The sequence below is a fragment of the Stegodyphus dumicola genome, chromosome 6 (genome assembly GCF_044657685.1).
Source record: "Stegodyphus dumicola isolate Sdum_Otavi_A_Nest chromosome 6, ASM4465768v1".
NCBI classification, from domain to species: domain Eukaryota; kingdom Metazoa; phylum Arthropoda; class Arachnida; order Araneae; family Eresidae; genus Stegodyphus; species Stegodyphus dumicola.
The window spans coordinates 199,785,387-199,805,312 of NC_140773.1; the positions used below are offsets into that span (position 1 = coordinate 199,785,387).

The 19,926-nt window shown below is 32.6% G+C and overlaps 1 protein-coding gene across 1 annotated transcript in view; it reads left to right on the plus strand.

Annotated features, from left to right (window-relative positions):
• LOC118188244 (alpha-catulin-like) overlaps window positions 1-19,926 on the plus strand; it is a 723,160-nt gene that overhangs the window by 199,339 nt on the left and 503,895 nt on the right. The gene's annotated exons all lie outside the window — the stretch shown is intronic.

The window sequence follows — 19,926 nt, forward strand, 5'->3', positions numbered from 1 at the left end:
AAGTATGGTGAGAATCGGTATTTAGGCTAAAACAGGACTTGTCGGTGAACAGAACGGTAGCCCATTGCTCTGTACTCCAATCACTATGCTGCCTGCACCATGCTAATCGGACTCTTCTGTCCGCAGACGTGAGCGGGACGCAAACAGCCGGTCTTCTGGCAAACAACCCTGTCTCATTCAGTCTTTTGGAAACAGTCACCCTTGTTACACGGGTTCCTGTGGCTGCATACAGGTCATGAGAGAGCTGAGAAGCTGTAACTCCTCTGTTACGCCTCGTTAAAATGGCCAAATAGCGATCTTCTCCGTCATGGCTCTTGGACGACCTTGCCTAGGCTTTCTCTTGATCGATCGAGTATCCTGGAACTGTTTCCATAGATTACACACGACGCTGAGCGTTAAATTAAACTCTCTGCATATCTGAACTTGCATGTGGCCTTCTTCTAGCCTCCTTACAGTTTGCCACCTCATTCCATCATCTAAACGTTGGTGGTTACTCATTTTACTGTTCCTAAGTGAATTTAACCGATTGCTGCAAGATAACACCAAGATGTTCGTCGAGGTGTGCTAGCGAACGCAATTCGTCTTTTTCTCCACGAGTTTATAAAGCCTGTTTTCCTGCTGGCTCCGCCTATACACACGTGTACGGTTACGTATTTCCCCTACAAGATTTGCATTTTTTTCTAGAAGCAGTGGTTTTTCCTTCAGTTCAGTTCTTTTCATGCAGTTCGATAAAATATGCAAATTCTCTAAATTTATTTCACCAGTGTAATTATATTTTTTATTTTAGATCACTTTTATTTACGTTTCGAAACTGTTTTATATACCTATAAAAAGTTAAATTAGTGTGGTATTAACAAAGTATCTTAACTTTTATTAAAATTTCTTCAGAAAAAAAAAAGAAAACAAGAAATAAAAAGAAAAAAGAAAAAGAAATAAAGGAGAGAAAAAGAAAAAATCTGAAGGAATTCAGATTTTTAGATTTTAACTTATTTTAGATTAGCACTAGAGGATTTGTTAAAGTTTTTTTATAATCCCGTTGAGTATCGCAGGTTACTAATCTGCTGTTGGATTCACTCCTCCTAACAGAATTTTATTTTATCTTTTTAACTTTAGCTTTTTCGCTACTTAACGCCGTATAAAACTTAAGAGACACAAAATATTTAGAAACAGCCTATCTTCAGAATTCAAGATAGAGTGTTAGGGGTTGTCACACACTTTTTTAAATTCTCTATATTATTTCTTTGAAAACTAGTTGCTCGAGCGACCAGCCATCTGGATAAGTTATCACAAAAGAAAATAGTACATGATGATTTAATGAGTCCAGCCTGTGTCAATTCATAAAAAATATGTAATATTTCTCATTATACATCTCATCGTTTAAATGCATTTTTATTTAAATCATTCAGATAAAAAAGTAGAAAAAATATTATCTCGAACTGCTGTTATTGCTTTTCAGTCACTTGGTTTGCTATTCAGCAAAAGAAACAGAAAATTTGAAATTTAAATATGTTAAGCTTTACTTAATAGCAAGACGTTAATGCATTGAGATAATAAGAATTCTATTTGAGGCAATAGTAATGAACTGCTTTCAAACAGACAAATTTGTGGATTAAATTTGAAAGATATTCCTCAAAATAGCCTATATATTTTGACGAACGGCAACAGTCTAGCTGGCTAAAGATAAAATTATTTTATTCGAGCTGTATTGTCACTTCTCGTTTTCAAATTCCTGAGTTTATAAATAAAAATTCGTTAAATTTGTATGAGATATGAAATAAATCATAAACCAATTTGAAATACAAAATTTGGGCTTCGAGGTGCCCGTCCTTGCGTAGAGGACTAAGTGTATTAAAATTTGGTGGCTCTAGGAGCCGTCGGTTTTCGAAATTGAACAAGAACGTACATACACGAATTCAGATTCCTTAATATTTAATTCTTTTAAACAACGTATCGCGATAACATTTGGTGGCAACAATTCGAAAGGGATTCGGACACAAAAGTGATGTGAACAGAACATAATTTTCAGGACTATTTGCACTTCTGGTGCTAGTAATATTGAGTTTCCGCATTTACTTAGCTGTAAACTGATATTTAAAAAAAGAATTCTTTAAACAATCAGTTTTCTAAATTTTGCATTAAAATATTATTTATGTAGTTATAAAGACGTTAACTTCGAAGCTACTGTGTTTATTGTCAATAATATTGTTACGTGCTCGTAAGAACTCCTAAGAACTCCTATTGTGCTCCTAAGAACCGATGACAGAGTGATAAAATTTATTTTTCCCAAAGGGACTTTGCAGTTCTGGAAGTTTCCACAAAAATAATTGTGCAACTGCCATCAACACCACAAAGTTGTTACACTCCAAACTACTCTTCAGAACGTTAAACGCCATGCAATGCAAAGCGCATCTAAAGAGCGAAGTTCGCACGGAGATATCTCGATCCTCCGTAGTCGATTCTGAACTGAGAAACTGAGAACTAATGCTCTCTCTGTGATTTTTTCCCAGCCACCGAGAAATATCTTGTACCTGTCTCGAAATTACTGGAAGCCATATACAGTAAAACTACATATAAAAGCCAGATGCGGTTACAGTTGCATATAGGTGTCAATGACAGTTATTCAGTTACAGTATTAATTAGTTATACAAGGACCGAACCGGGCGAAGTTTGTCGATTTCTTGCAAAACTCAGTGACAAAAATTAGTACTCCAAACCATCGCCAGATCTCTCCAACTTAGAGAGATAGTCATTTACCTCAATATCAAATAGATTTGGCCCTGTAATCTTATTTTTCCAATAAAGCTGTATCTCTTTCAAGTATTAATTATTACATTGCACAAAAAATACTACAATTTCACTTAAATTATATACATATACACAAAATTCGTAATAATATGTATTAGAAATGGTACTTTAAGGATATTTATTTAATAGCTGATGAAGATGTATTGTTTCGCTTAGCGTGTAAATTCATTTCGACTAAATTATATCTGGATAAAATACCAGACCGAAAAAAAGGAGGTTGGAATACAGAAGCAATCCATGGTAGGTGTGGCAATGTGTGAAGCATACAAGTATAAGGTTTAAATTTCCATCACTTCTTGCGCATAGAGAGTTCTCAAAGTGTTGCTATTCCACAAAAAATAAGTTCTTTAATTTAGCTTCAACATTTAATGTTTACTATAACAACTTTAGGGACTTAAAAGCAATGTGGTAACTCTGTTCGAAATAAATTATCTTAAATAATCATCCACACATTCTCGCATATAGCAAGTTCCCTGTATGCTGCCATTTGGAAAGCGTAGTATCAATAATTATTTTTCATATTTAAGAAGTTAGATAAAAGCTGAATTATTTAAAATAATAAGATGCCTAAATAGTTATTAGAAAAAGAAAAATATATATAATAATTTTAATGACACCAGGTACTACAACTTCGCGGGTCTAATTAGCAGTTAATAATTAGAGAGATGAAGAACTCCATTTGTTGATTTTATATTGTTTATTTTATTAACTAATAAAAGAAATTTAAATTTTAAAAGGAAGTTCAATATTTTACGCTTGGTGGAATAAGCAATGTACTGGCGCGCGGAAGTCAAAAGTAATTTTTTCGGGCAGTGGAAACACATTTCTTTTAAATCACCAAATTCGTTGATTAAATTTGAGAGATCTTACGCTTTGGCAAGCGGCAACAAATTTCTTTTAAACGATGTGTTTCCTGATTAAATTAAAAATATCTTTAGCTTACGCTTTGCCGAATAGCAATACATTGCTTTCAAATCTCCGAGTTCGTTAATCAAAATTTTGGTAAGTTCTCATAAAATAAGTAAATAGTTAAAATCGAAATTTCAAAATTTTGTCTTTCAAATGCACATGTTCTAGCTAGTATGTGTTTTCAAACTTTGATGGCTGTAGGTGCAACCATTTTTCCACAAAGTGGGGAACATACATATTTACATACAGATTCTTCTAAAAATTGGGATAAATAAGCCCAGTTAATCTTTATTTTACTTTTTCACTAAAGTATACTATATAAATTGATAAACGTTATAAATTTATGTACGTAATGCATGGGCACAAATGTAAAATATATATGCGACTAATAATTTTTATGAACTTCTAAAGGATTCTTATAACTAATAAAAGATGTTTTAATGCAGTAAGTAATGTTAACTGGCGCACAATACGTTATTTTCTTTTGTGTATGATTTATAATTTTTAATATTTAGATTTCTATCAAGTTTTAACGATAAATTACTTCTTCTGGTATTATAGGTATAACCTAAAATTTTCTAAATTGCAATTTTTGAACCCTGTAAAGAATACTTTAATAAACTATTTGAAATTCCCAACTCTCATAATATACTTAAAAAAAAGTCCCTACTATCTATAATAAAGCATGAATATATTTGAATTAGAATTAAATTCAAAGTAAAATGCTCTAATTAACTTTGAAGTGAAAAACTATACACCTAGTTAGCATTAAAAATAATAAATCACGTTAGTTTGAAAGAAATCAATTTTTAAGTAGCATAAAAATGTAAACGAACTTTTTTGAAATGTTCAGATCTTTTTATACAATATCTTATTTTTTTTAAAGTAGAATTAAAAACTTGCAAATTAGTGCAGCTTTTGAAAAAAATATATATATATAAATATTCCTAGTCGTCTGCTGCTGTAAATTAATCTAGTAAACGAGCTCCTTTAAAATTTCATCTGGATTGAGCAAACTCTGTAACCGTAGCAACAGTTTTAATATCTGTTGACACGCATTTCTAAACCGTCAGAATGTGTGGTCATTATAAACTGCTATAATATTCAGCATAACTTTAAACGCTTCGCGCTAGGTAAGCAAGAGAACTCATTTTCGTGAGCCCATTAATCTCGGCCGAGAAGACGTTATGCAAACGGTACGGGGAGCGGTACAAAATGTCATTATGCGTAATCGTGTTCGATCATGTTGAAGTTGCTAATTTGTGGACTAGCGAAAGACTAATTATTAGTCTGCCTCATGTAATTACTTTGCTTGTTTGAAAGTTCTTTAATAATGAAAGTTTAAAGTACTTAAAGATGACTGCCAGTTTCCACTGCCCTTGAAGAGCCAGTTAAGAACTGAATAGTGTATGAATATGTATGAAACACTGTGTTCAGATGGCATATGAAGAGGGAAAAATCTCATGTGGACATCACATGACTTCCTTGTATGGCCTGCTAAGTTACACACGTTTTTGTGTATAACTTAATGAGGAGTCGATATATTTTTCATACAATCAATTCAGCTCTCATTTCACGGCAAGGCAAGAATACATAAAAAACTCAAAACATGTTCATTAAAAATTGTAAAATACAGAAAAAGAAAAACCGTTAAAAACAGTTAAAAAACATTTTTAACAAATGAAATTAGAGTTTGTGCGCAAAAACAAACAATTCGGCCAACGGACAGGAATACAAAATTTTCGGTGCACAAAACTGAAAGTTAAATTTTGGTGTTCCCCAGGGAGCAAAAAGACCCTTACTTACTTACCTACTAACCACCAGTTGAGCTTTGTATACCACCTGCTACTATATGACTATCAGCATTTGCACTCAGTTGGTGGAGCATTGTCGCTAGGCCTAGCCAAAAATCTCTATAGAGTATTAAAATTTGTAGCGGAATTTATAAAGTTACTTCGGAAGAGAGGTATTTGTGACCTATGGTTATTAAAGAAACCCTGTCAAGACTTTGACTGTGCAGAATATGGATTTTAGCAATGCGTTATGCGTTGTGATTCTGAGTTTACCGAGAATGTTTATTCTAGAAGTCAAAGGTAACTTGGATATAAGAAGTTACTCTGAAGCATTATACTGAACAATATCAATTGGGTATATTAATGTACATTGCGAAAAAAAAATTGGGACAGTTCTATATCTCCCGTTCTACTGGGCTGATTGACGAAATTCAACTTGCATTTTTCATGTCTCGAAATCGTGACTTAGGATATGTATTATATTTATATATAGCATAGTTCTAATATAGGTATTTTGACATAAAATCGGACATTTTCTGAAAGGATATCCCAACGATTTTTCCGTATTTCGATTCTATGATTCAAATTATGCCAAACTGCCAAGTTTTCTAAAACTCGCACAAGTATTTTTTTTAATTAACTCTCAAAATTTTAGCTACTCAATGTTAATTGAATTTCATATAAATTCATTAATGGCTCCCTTTATTAGTAAATACATTGACTTCTTACTCCAGAATTCGAAATTTAGGTTCATTCCAAATAAAATTCGTCCAATTTTAGGATTTATTTTTTAAATTTGTATTTTTAAATAATTTTTATAAATTTTTCGAAAAACATTTATAAGGTATTTCTCCCGCCTTCCTAGCGTGCCTTTGTGGTGTAGTGGTTCTGCACGTTGGGCCGGTATTCCAGAGGTTCGTGGTTCGATTCCCGGCGAAGGCGTTTGCTAATTTTTCATCTTGCCTCCTTTCAAAAAACTCCTGATGTCTCTACAGTGGCGTTCGAACTAAAATGGTTGTTGCATGATGATTCTCCGCACCCAGATTTGGCGATAGGGTCCCCTAAAAGCCCAGTCGCCCTTTAAAAGAGGGAGTATATAAGATATTTATCCCGCCTTCCTAGCGTGCCTTCGTGGTGTAGTGGTTCTGTAAGCTGGTCCGGTATTCCAGAGGTCCGTGGTGTGATTCCCGGCGAAGGCGTTTGCTAAATTTTCATCTTGCCTGCTTCAAAAATGCCTAATGTCTCTACACATTTTGTATATTCCTATAAAACTTTTACCTTCGTGTAAAACTAGATGTGTTTCTAAGCATACCAATAAAAAATTAGAGTTTTTTTATTCAAAATGTCTTAGGATGTACTTGAATTAACATATTTGCGCGTTTTGAAATTTGCCATATTTGTTATAAGCGATAATAACACCAAATGTGATTTGCAGACTTTGTTAAAATGATTTGAAATAATGAAAGAGACTTTTTTCCGCTCGTTTACAATTAAAAAAAGGAAAGGTAGGTAGGTTGCTATAAATTAAGTAGTTCGCCAAGTGAATTATTCTTGGCATAAACTGAAAAAAAAAAATGCGCCAAAGTAAGTTTTTGAATTTATTGGTTAATTTCGCGCAAACTTTTACAAAAATTTATATTTAGGCGTAATTTGAAACGTAGAATCCAAATATAGAAAAACATTGGCATGCCTTTTCAGAAAAATTCCAATTGTGTCAAAATAAATATGTTAGAATAATGCTACATATAAATCTAATATACATACTAAGTTGTGAAAAACGCAATTTGAATTTCGCAAATTGTCACATTCATATTATTCACTCTTGTGTTCACTTATTCGCTCGCAGTTCACTTATATATAGTCTGCCTGATAACTGAAGGTGACACTGAGAAATAAAAATTAGTGTGCAGAGTTGGAAATTTGAAGTTAGTGCACAAACTGACTTAATTCATTATTCTACTAAGAGTTTCAAATGTAAACAAAAACACTACCTCGTCAGGCCTAGCGCTACTTAAACTTCTAAATTATTGATAATTCTATAACTATTCCACGCAGATTAAATAAGGCATAAAAACCTTAACTGGAACATAAGAACAACATAATTCAATCACTTTTAAGTAATGGATGTACAGTTTAAGAATAGAAGTACAGAGCTTACCGAGCCGTGATGTTATTTAAAGCAGTGCGGAATTTGATTTCCTGTTAAATATCTCGCACACTTAAATGTATGGATAATTAAGACACGGATATGAAATTTAAAGAAAAGAAAAATCTCCATTAGCTCAAGGCATTTCTTTTTAAGACGACGAATGCTGCTCTAGTGTTTTTCATGCTAAATATAAAATTTTAAATATACAGTGAAATGGAATACTGGTTTAGATATTAAATTTTGATAAAATAAATACAAGTTTCTTTTTAATTTTACATATGAAGCAAAATCAAATCAACAGATATTTTCAAATAAGTAAAAACTGTTATGTAAGTAAATATATATATCTTTTTTTTCCTTCTGTAAATGGCATACTGAATTTAATTAGAAAATCTTCGCCATGTTTAATATATCTGTTACTCCTTAATATTTCTGTTGATATATATCTCAGTCCCATCTATCCTATGCTTTCGGAATTTAACTGCATTAACTATTATGAACCTCCAATTACTTAAACTACGTACGTCCAAGTGCGTATTCGTTGATAATATGACCCATTTTATTTCACGAAACTCAAAATATCTCATGACAAAAGCGAGAATGTTTGTTCTAATGCTTCCCATTATTCTTTCTAAAAGGCTTGCGGAGGACATTCATTCATGGGTTCCATTAAACGAGCTTATGTCTGAACAATTTACTCATTGTTGTATTAGATTCTTTAGAATTAACGCGTTTAAACGCCTTTTCTGCCAGACGTTAACTTGTTTTAGAACTAACTTTTATATATTGACGCTTTTACTTCATTTTTCTCAATTTCATTGGAAATAATCAACTTAGAACCAGGTTTCCTTTCTGAACCATTGGTCACATAAAATCATTTCCGAGCAAGCTGTCGAGATGATTCACTTTCCTTGTTTCAAAGTTCTTTAACGAAAAAGATCAAAAGAATGGAGATTGAAAAAGATTTTCCAATACGTAGGCGAGGAGTTTTCCCTTGAGAGCAAGAGAATAGGAATAGATCAATAACAATCTAATGATTTCGATATATATCCCTCATAGTATAATGCCAGGAATACAAAAATATAATCCTGTGTTTCCCATCGCTTATCAGTTCTCTTAGTGACGGTTACAATTTCCTATATTTTTAATATTATATGTTTTATATAAATAAAAGAAAGACGAAAATCTGCTGCTAAAGCTTTAATTGAGAAACCAAAGTAAAAGGATTGTATCTTAAAGCTATCTGCCATTCGAATTTGTGATGTTAATTATTATCGAGATATTTCTAATTCCATTTTAGGAAACATAATTAAATCTATGAATTTAGAAGAATAGCATATTAAATAATAATACTATAAAGTATATACAGTGTGTTACTCAAAAAAATGATATATAAAGTATAAATTTAGGACTAAACAAGAAATAAAAAACTACTTAATCAATAGCATTTTTTATTAAAGGTCCAAACTTTATTAGACCAAAGGGACTTTGTCCCTGAGGGACTATTGTTTTCGTTTTGCGATTTTGCATCGAATCACTATGAATGTCCGTTTCACTTTTCAAACTGTTGCTACCAAATATTACCGCCCTGTATTTTTATTCGAAGAATTAAATAATGAAAAATCTGCGTAAATGTATGTATATTTCTCGCTTTTTGATAAAACAACGGTACCTAGAAGCATCGAATTTTGAATGACGTAATTTACTGCGAATAAGGACATCTGGAAGCCCAAATTTGAAATTTGTTTTGTTATCGATTTCATATTTTGTAAAACTTTGACGACTTTTGGATTAACAAACTCAAGGATTTGAAAGCGAGCAATGGCAACGTTTTACAGAAAAAAAACATTTTTATTTCCAGCGTGTGAGACTGTGTATCGGAAATCCTAAAGATGTGCTCAGTTTAAAATTATTTTGCGATATCGCTCTTGAACTGAATTTTATGGTTTAAGAGCGAATAACATGATATTTAATAAATAAAGGTAACACACAAAATGATAAAAAACGTCTCTTTGGACGCAATTTAAAAGCTGAAACCTTTCAAATTGTTTTTTTAATAACTAGTAAAGGAATTTTGTTGTACAAATCGCATTCAATTTTTACTTCCTTGCACGAAGTAAAGGAAGTATTCTAATTGCAAATAAAATTCGGGGATCATATTTCAACGAAAATGACCATTTTGACCGTTCTTGAATCCATTTAGACTAGGGTCTTCAACCTTTCACGCCCGAGGGCCACATCAATAAATTCAAACACATCCGCGCGCCACATATCTGTCAAAAAATAGTGTAGTCAGAAAACTTATATAAAGGTTTCTGACTACACTAAGGGAGGTTGGTTTTTGCAAGACTAAGCGAAATTGCAATTGATACTAAGCGAAAATATAGTGTTACAGATTTGTATATATATACATTGGTTCCAAGTCCAATAGAAATCGAATTTAAATGTTTTGCAACTTTTTTTAACTATGGAAAAAAGTATAAAGATGATTGTACAGAACGGTATTACAAAATGCATTTACAATAAAAAAAGAAAGAAACTTACATTACTGGTATGAGAGGGTAGTTACTTTAGTTTTAATACGAAATTTCACATTGTTTATTCTTGATTAAAGCTTCAATATCCGGTTTAATGTGTGTTGTTGCAATCAGTAAAAAGCTGTTCACATATGTATTTACTGTCAAATTAGAAGACATGAAGAGTGCATGTTTACGAATTCCTGGATACTTGTCTTTGGTCACGTACTTTGAATAAAAATCAATTAATGTAGGATTCTAAAGAAACTTGTATTTTACTGCAGAGTCACACTGTAAATCTATAAATTCTAGTTGAAGTTCAGGTTGAATACTTCCAACGTCTACTGAAAACGGCGAGGATAACATTCTGATAAAAATTTCATTTTCACGAAAATAAGAAAATCTGCTTTTAAATTCCTCTTTCAAATCTGAAATGCCATTATACATAACTATTTGAATTCCATGTTATAGAGTTCTTCACACACTCCATCAGTGGAATTCTTAATTAGCAAATGACTTATAGTCAGGATTAATTTTGTCTCGAAAGCTTTCATAAAGTAATAAAGATTGTGAACAAGTAGATCTTTTCTCAGGATACGGTAGTTCAAATCACTGAGATCATTTTCAGAAACTTTTATCTCAAATAATATCAGGCATGTCAATAAAATGTTTTAAATATCAAGAATAAGAGAAAAAAGTTTTTTACGACAAAAAGCATACAAGGCAATATTTCTTGAAATCAAAATTTCTTAAAATTCTTCAATGTTTCTTCAAATTCAAATGTGGGGGCCACTAAAATGCCTCCAGCGGCCACGGATTGAAGACCCCTAATTTAGATGATTGTATCGCATAACATCTGTACGTATGGAAGAATAAAAGTCCATTTTTTCCAAAACGGATTATAAAAAGGACATCAAATAAATTCAGAAGGGAGCTCTACGTTTCGTGATGAATATATCTCGCATAACTCAAAAACGATTAGAACAACGTAGAACTTTGAAATTTTGTATATGGGACTGCTATAACATCTAGCCAGGCATCTCCCTTTTTCGTTGCAATTGGCAGCATCAAACGTGCATATATATATATATCCAACCTCTTATCCGGCTTGGTAAGCTATGTTTTTATTCTTATATGTTGGTAAATTGTGTATTTTGTACTTTAAAAGGTAACTGAGTTATGCTGTTCTTAAGTTCCCAGTTAATGTTTTTATACTTTCAGTAAATCTACTTGGCATTTATATAGAATTATTAATTTAAAAGGTTAAGTGGCGCTAGGCCTAACGTGATAGCCATTTGATTTCATTTGAAACTCGTAGTAGAATAGTGAATTAAGTCAGTTGGTGAACCAATTTTAGTTCCACCAAAAACTAACTCTCAATTTTTTGCACCGAAAATTTTGTTCTCCAGCTCGTTAATTGAATGGCTTGGCAACCGAACTCTAATTTTAGTTGTAAAAATTATTTTTAACTGTAATTCGTGATTTAGGTTTCTCTGTATTTTAAAATTTTTGATGAAGATGTTTTGAGGTTGTATGTATTTATACGTTTGCCACGAAGGGAGAACTGAATTGATTGAATAAGAAATATATCCATCATGAGACTCGAGGATATACGTTTTTCAGACTTTTTAAATAAATTAGCTGTTTATTCGATATTACATGTAAGTTTAAAAATTAGTTTTTATGTGGTAAAAAACGTATTATAATCATATTGGACTATTCTATTCATATCTCTCCTGTGTGAAGTTCTTTTCTGAGTGGCTTCATCCGAGAAATTCTCTTTTTCTCTATACGTAAAAGATTCATAAATTGAAAAATTCTTTTCTTATAAATCTCCTAGAAATACTGCTAGGATATTGTATATTTTGCAGAAATAGGTGAATCCTTTTATTTACATTTATATAAATTTTTCCATCTTCTTCTACTTCTTCCGTTTGATAACTCGGTTCTTGAGATAAAATTAAATGATTTTTCGAAAAGGACAATAAAGGTAGGATGAAATTGCTAACCCAAAATAACACAGCACGAATATTCTTCTTGAAGAGAGATGAAGAAAATATTCGTGGTAATAAATTCGGAGAAAGAAATTGTAGGACTTTACAAATAGTCGAGATAAAGCAGGAATGATGTATTATCCGAGAGAACATTTAAAGAAAATTAAGTATATATTTTCTCTCTTTGGTATTCAAACATTTCAAATGTATTTTATTTCTAAGAGTAATGATAATAGTTCCAATTGTAGTCTTCATTTTAAATATAAGGATTTATTTATTAATGTATATATTTATGTGTATAATTATCTACCTACATTTTCAAGCTTAATTTTTAAATAAAACAATTAGATAAAAAAATGTTTAATTAGGAATCTGGAATTCGAACGTCTTTGCTATTTCAGTTTGTTAATTTGTCATATTTTAAATTCTCTTTGAAAATGCTAAAACTATTTTTTTTAATTTTCAGTAGAATATTTATTCCTGATACTAAAGTAAATTAAACTAGTTATAGGTATGGTTTAAAGCAATACGTTAATAATACACGTTAAAACTTTTCCCTTTGAATTTTTAATATATAAGCTTTAAATAAACGAAATTTTTCCGCTTGTAAAATTTGCCATTCGAAAAGACATTAATTACTGTTATAAGGTATTTTCTCCCTCATTTCTGCGTGCCTTCGTGGTGTAACGGTATCGCATTCGGCGTGTATTCGAGTGTATTCGAGAGGTCTGAGGTTCGAGTTCTGGCGAGGGCACTGCTCGTTTTTCATGTCTCCTGCTCCGAAATAATCTAATGTCTCTACTGTGGCGCAAGAACTCAAACTGGTGGTAGCTGATGATTCTCCACCACAAACATTTGGCCACTGGTTTTTCCTTAAAATTACGGAGTATATAAGGTATTTCTCTCGCCTTCTTAGCATCCCTTCGTGGTGCAATGGTCAGACGCTCGGCGCGTATTCTAGAGGTCCGAGGTTTAAGTCCCGGTGGGGCATTGCACATTTTTTTTTTGTCTCCTGCTTCGAAATAACCTTATGTCTCTACACTGTATGCTCAAACAATTTTAAGAAATCGCGAAATTAATCAAAATATCATCGTGCTCTTCGTATAAATAAGCCTTTCGGCTTTCTTCATATTTAGTTATTTTTTAAGCGTCGTTCTGCAAATAATAAACAGTGATTTTCCTTTCATTTCTGCGTGAATATTTCTACTGTTCTTGATTATTATAATGGAAAGACTGCTGTCTGTTAGCAGTTTCAGCAGTCACAGGTTCGAACCCAGGCTAACGGGTTGCCTGCATGGTTGGTTTTCATGGTTTTCTCGTGCGTAACGTAAATTAAAAAAAAAAAAAAAACATTCGAGAGATTAGGTAGATAGCCCTCGTGAACTTTGCTACACTTAAATAGCCAAACAACTTGCCTTTGAATGCTGCTGAATATTTTATTAAGGATTTCGCAACCCTTATGGAACCCTTGGAATAGTATATAAGTTATATTCCTATTTACGTATGCTTTGATCAGTCGGTACTATTTCTCGCGTAACACTTTGCAATGTTTTGCAGATCACCGATTGAGACACGCTTATTAGCTTCCGAAAAACGTGCTACAATTACAATGCTACACGCACTCATGCGTTGTTTTATGCACTTGCCACTAAATGTAGCGAGTGTAGTGTTTGAATATTTTGCTATTAAATGACCTTGTACTTTTGTTTATATCTGTGTTTCCCATCCAGAGCTTTTTTAAATGGCAAAATAATTACTCTTTCACAACATAAACGCTCGAAACTCCCGTGCATTCAGACATCGGCCAGGTCATCTCCTCCTCTACCTGGTGTTTTCCACCACAACATTAATGGAGGGCTCTTTGTCTTCGGGAGTTCTTAAATGACATGCCAGTCATTCTTCTGAAGCGATTGAAAGTATCTCTCTTATTTGAATGCATCTTCCTTCTACTTTGTTTAATGTCAATGTTTAGCTGTTGATTCTCCCATTTCCTATACTATTCTAAGGGGGTATGGGCACAGAGTGGATGAAACGGCGCAAAGGTCCCCGAGAGAGAAGTAATCTCTTCACTTAAGTATTTAAATGTTAACGCTACATCATTCTCTTGTATGGAGGGAAGAAATTCCACTCAACAAAAATTCGTATATACGGGGGGGGGGAGCGTTTCAGATGTGTGAAAGGAACAGATTTTGCCCTCTACCGATGTGAAAGAGTTAAACACCTATCGCGAATATTTCATTAGCGGTAACATTGATTGAGTTATGAAGTTATAAGGGTAGTATTACTATAAGTTTGGATCTTTGACTGCTGTTAATATTGTTTTGGAATAATTGTTTTAATAACTTCTACTTAATTGTGACAAGTAATTTCATTTCATTATTAATCTGCTGAAAAAGTTGAATAATGGCAACGTATCACACACATCTAATAGGAGACTGATGCTCAACCATAATGTTTGTGACCAAGAGCTAATCAATAAATTATTTACTTGTTAAGGGCGTTTAAGCCATATAACTAAATTTCATGTGGACAAAAGACGCGTTTTCGTCCCATTGACTAGTTATATTGAACCATCAGCATAACTTTAAACTTATGTTGATGGTTCAACATAACTAGTCAATAGGACGAAACTGAAATCTTTACTTTGCAAAGAGATGTGCTGTTTCCCAAACAAAAGATAAAGGTCTGTTCTTAACAACTTCCTCAACGTGGGAAGCAAATCTACAAAGCAAATTAAAATTAAAATTTCTGCGCAAAAACAAGCCATTCGGCCAGCGGCCAAGCAGGCAGATTTTTCAGTGCACAAAACTGAAAGTTTACTTTTGAGTCCCACTCGGCTAAAAGACACTGAAGTGCAGAAACTGACTGAATTCACTAGTCTACTGAGTTTCAAATATAAAGAAATGACGATTCGTTAGGCCTAACTCGCCACTTTTAAATTGTTGATAATTCTACATGCATGCGGATTAACTAAAGGCATAAAATCCTTAACCGGAGCATAAAAACCACCAAATTCAGTCTCTTTCAAAGCAAAAAATGCTTAATTTACCAACATATAAGAATAAAAATCTAAGCTCACTGAGCCAGGTATCAGAGTGAAAGTATACATATATATGCATAAATACGACTGGTGCAGCCGATTGCCACGAGAAAGGATGATACACAATTATATGTTATAACAGTTTCATATACAAAGTTCCATTCCTTTGCTTCATACAAGGAAGTAAACGACGACTAGTACTGTTTCCTGCGGAAACACATTTAATCTATCGTTGGAAATAAAATCAACAAAATCTTAATTTATTGAGCTAATTCGAAATTTAGATTTGATATTACATTCCCACTATTAATATTATTCTTTTTAAACTCTGAGGAAAGCTTTTGGTATTTTTAAGCATTTTGAACTGCATATAGCATTTAAGTATTGAAAAAAAATTACAATCTAATAACCATGATTTTTATTTATCATTCCATATAATGTTTTATGCCCTTTCCTAAAATTGTTTTAAATGCTTAATTCTTTTATAAGAATTTTTTGTGCAGTTATGGTTACTGAAATGTTAAAAAATATTATTATTTGTGTTATATATGTAGAGCCAAAAGTGATTTGAATTCCTCTCTGTCTGCATCTTCATTTCTGGGGAAAAAAAAAGAAATCAACATGTTTGGGCAAGTATTTACAGTTTCTCTTCAGTCTGTCACTCCTTACCTTACCAGCAGCTCCCTTTCGTTGGCGAAAAGTAGGAATAAAATAGAAGCTTGTATCTGCACTTCTTGAACATCTCGAAACTTATTACTTCCAGAGTATGATACCACGTTTTTCTGCAGATCTTTACATTCTTCTTTTTCATACTAAAGTTGCATGGCCTCTTTTACTTCATTTTTTCCTAGATATTTGTTCTTCCTGTCAGTCTGGCCTTTATCTATCTCGTGGACATAAGTCGCTTATATGTTCCAAGTTGCTCTTTTACCTCGAAAGCATTTCATGATACTTTTGCTTCTGGAAAATCTTCTGCCTTAACTATTCTTCATTTTTTTGGTTATAGTTATGCATTGCTGTAAATGTATTCTACAGTGCAGTTTCTGGTTGCAAATTGTCATAAAATTTTTCAGACCTGTTTCTTTGCTTATGTTTTGGCTGGAATATTCATATTATATTTTTCATATATGAAGCACAGTGGTAAGATTTTCCTTCTTACATCTTTTACAAAAATGAGGACGAACTATTTAAGTTTGCCCTGCCAAAATATTCGGAACTTGACTAATTTAATCATTACAAAAACTTAAGCAAATCAATTACAGCTCAAATAAAATCTTCTAATAACCAATTTAAACGGAACTAATGAGTTATAAAAAACAAATGCTAACAAAATTAGGCAACAAATTACACAACAATTCTTGTTGCACTTCATTACAACTTGTCTGCTCGAATTATTCTAACTTCATTAACCAATTTCTAAAGGCAAGTTAAAAAGACATCAACAATTGCAAATTTTGAAATTAGACAGTCCGGTTAATTTCGCCATTTAAAACACTTCTGTAACTGGAAGTAGGTGATTACGAAAATTAATTGCGAAAAGGTAAAAGGTAGGTATACGCATATATGCTTGGTACTTCCGATTGCCATGCAAAATCGCATTTCACGGCTAGATGCTATAGCAGTCCCATATACAAAATTTCAACGTTCTATGACAAACAGTTTTTGAGTTATGCGAGATACATACATACTTTAGTATAGAAGTCACGAAAAAAAATGTCTTTTAAATCCATCTTACAATCCGTTTATGGAAAAGAAACGTCGTTTATTCTGCCCGTTGCACAAAAAAAATCATCCGAGTGTGTCGGAAATCGTTAGAATGGATATTTCTGTTGAAATATGATACCAGAAATTTTTCGTGCATAAAATAATTCCTTTTTACTTCGTACAAAGGAAGTGAAAACGTAAAGTAAAGGTAGATTTTATGGATTTTCAAGTTTTACATACAGCAATGTAACTTAGAAATCTCTTCTTTTTTATTTAATAATATCATTTTTATCGCAATTAAACTGAGTAAAATGTCATTTTACTTCTAAATTATGATAAATCTTTCGTACGTAAAAATTTTATACCAAACATGGCTCTAAATTTAAGCACTTTATTTTGCTTTTATTTTTTCCTATGCTAAAACTGGGCAATAAAATTATTTATTGCATATCAACAAATCATTCTATACTTACATAAACTGATATTTTTAATTATTTTCCACACTTCATTTAATCTGATATATAATCTTATATTAATTTGTATTGTGTCGATGTTACACAAAACGGACGGCATATGCTTATTTGTTTTGCGGAAAACATTCTTCTTTTTCGTACACTCATTACGATCTAATAAAGTATTCTAAATAGTTTTATTAAAATATTAATATATACGAGTAAAAATATTCATAGATTATGGATTTAACAAATAATTTCGAAACCCATTTTGCTGAAGCATAATGAAAATTTTGCCTTGACCATAATAGCGACTGTTCGCCTTTTAACAGATCAGCATATTTTGACAAAACAAGCTAAAAGTCCATTATGGTGATTAATTCTTTAATACAAACATCTCGTTCCCCTTTTTGAACCGGTTTGTGAAATATGACCTTTAATTACTAAAATGAAAATGATTTTGCCAACACAAAGAGAGGAGTTTCCCCAAAAGACGATTTGTTTGGAGACGAAACTTTCAAAACATTTCCAGTGGGATGGAAAGAGAACGGAAGAAAAAAAAAAGGAAAAAACTGGGACGAAAGAATGGCGGCCAAACCAATTCAGATGAATGGTTGTCGCAGGGGAAGAGGGGGTGGCTGCTATTTCGAGCGTCGAAACGCGAGAATGTAATATTGATCGAGTGTATTCCGCTCCCGCTACTTGTCTTGCAGCCTTTCTCCTCCCCAGCTTCTTCTTCTTGTTCTGAGACCACCTACCTGAAAAAGATATTTGCAGATGGACTTTCAGTGTCTGCAAAAAGTACTCGAATTGAAATTATTGTTTTCACCTTGCAGAAAATACAGTGTTTCGTTGCATCACAATCCGACTGCTTGCTAGTACATACAGCCCTCTTGATTTATTCCAGGTTGTTTAAGACTCTAACCTATGTTAGGTAAATTCTTATTAGACAGATAAATCAGCTAACTTATAAAAAAATTCATAATGGAAACAGGATAAAGAACAATAGAATAGATAAAGACATCTGTTGAACATTTTGTGGCTAATAAATTAATAGTTATGATTAATTCAAGAGAATATCATTTTGTAGAGTGATCAGGACTTTTTGGAAGCAGGAGATGTAAACAATGAATGACGCCTTCGCCGGGAATCGAACCACGGACCTCTAGAATACGCGCCCAGCGTGCTGATCACTACACTACGAAGCCATTCTAAGAAGGCTGGAGAAATACCTTATAATTTAACCAAAATTCAGCTTAACAGAAATGATTGAAAAATTAAAATTTCACTGTTAAATAGTAAACGTTTTTAGTCTTTAAAACATTTTTTAGACGTAAACTCATGTTTCTTAATAAAGCCGTTAGCCTCGTATATTGTTCTCGGAACTGATGAATTCTGAAATGTGTCCGAAAGTATACTGTAAGTATATAAATTTATTTTCACATTATTTACATCAACATGTTCTTATTATAATACACTGCCGAGATTGCCGCTTCAAATGTTTTTTCACTTTGTGTTAAATAATCCACTTTCAGTTTTTAACTACTTGTGTAGTTTTTCCTTTTAGGTCTACCAACACCCAAAAGGTTAAGAACACTGAACACCGGAAGTTCACTCCCGATTTGAATTTCGACTAATGCATTGGCTTCGTGAGTGTTTTGTGTTTGCCTTTTGTATAATATTACAAGTCATTGTCTTTTAGAAAGTTGGACATGAAGGCAACATTCATGTTAAATAAAGAGCCATCAAGTGTTTTGATGCATTCTCTGACTTACATAAACATCAAGCAAATGTCTAAACTTTCCATTACTGATCCAGTTCTTCTAAAAAGTATTATTACCTGATTTTTTGCTTTCATTAAGGATTTTACGCACTTGCGCACATTGTGTTTTGTTGTTTTACATTACTCAGTTTTCGAAGATGTCAACAAACTGTATACATGTGTTGAGATTGCTAAAAAGAAGCCTGAAACCTTAAAAAAAAGGGAGCATGGAAGCTTTTCCTCTTCCAACACATTACAGTTAATTTTGAACTTTGTCAGCGGTTATAGATTAGAAAGTATCAGGGTAAAATCTTTTGAAACACTCTTACAAAATCAAAAATTATGATCTAAATATGTTTTGACTTTCTGTAGGGAATTAATTTTAACGAACTTCAAATATTCGCGGATTTTAGACGATTTTCTAAGATTTACTAAATGTGAGGATTTGAGCAAATCTTAATTTCAAATAATTTTGAAATTTTTAGCCTAAAAGATGCTATTAATTTCTAAATGATGGTTCATTATAAACGACAAATCACGTTTTAAATTATTGCCCTGTAAATGTTTTAGAAAATTTAATATTGAAGAGCTGCATGTTCGTCGCACTGTGAAAAATCGACATTGTAACAGCGGGTTTTATATCAGACAACTTCCTGTTTTTCTTGGGAATAAACAGGAGTGTCTGTCACAAGACCGGTGAAAGTGATCAAGAAAAAAAGGGCACCCCTTGTTTTCTTGATGAATTTTGTTTTCTTGATCGTTAAGGACACCCCCTTTTGCGGAATCCCTTGTCGCTTTTGTT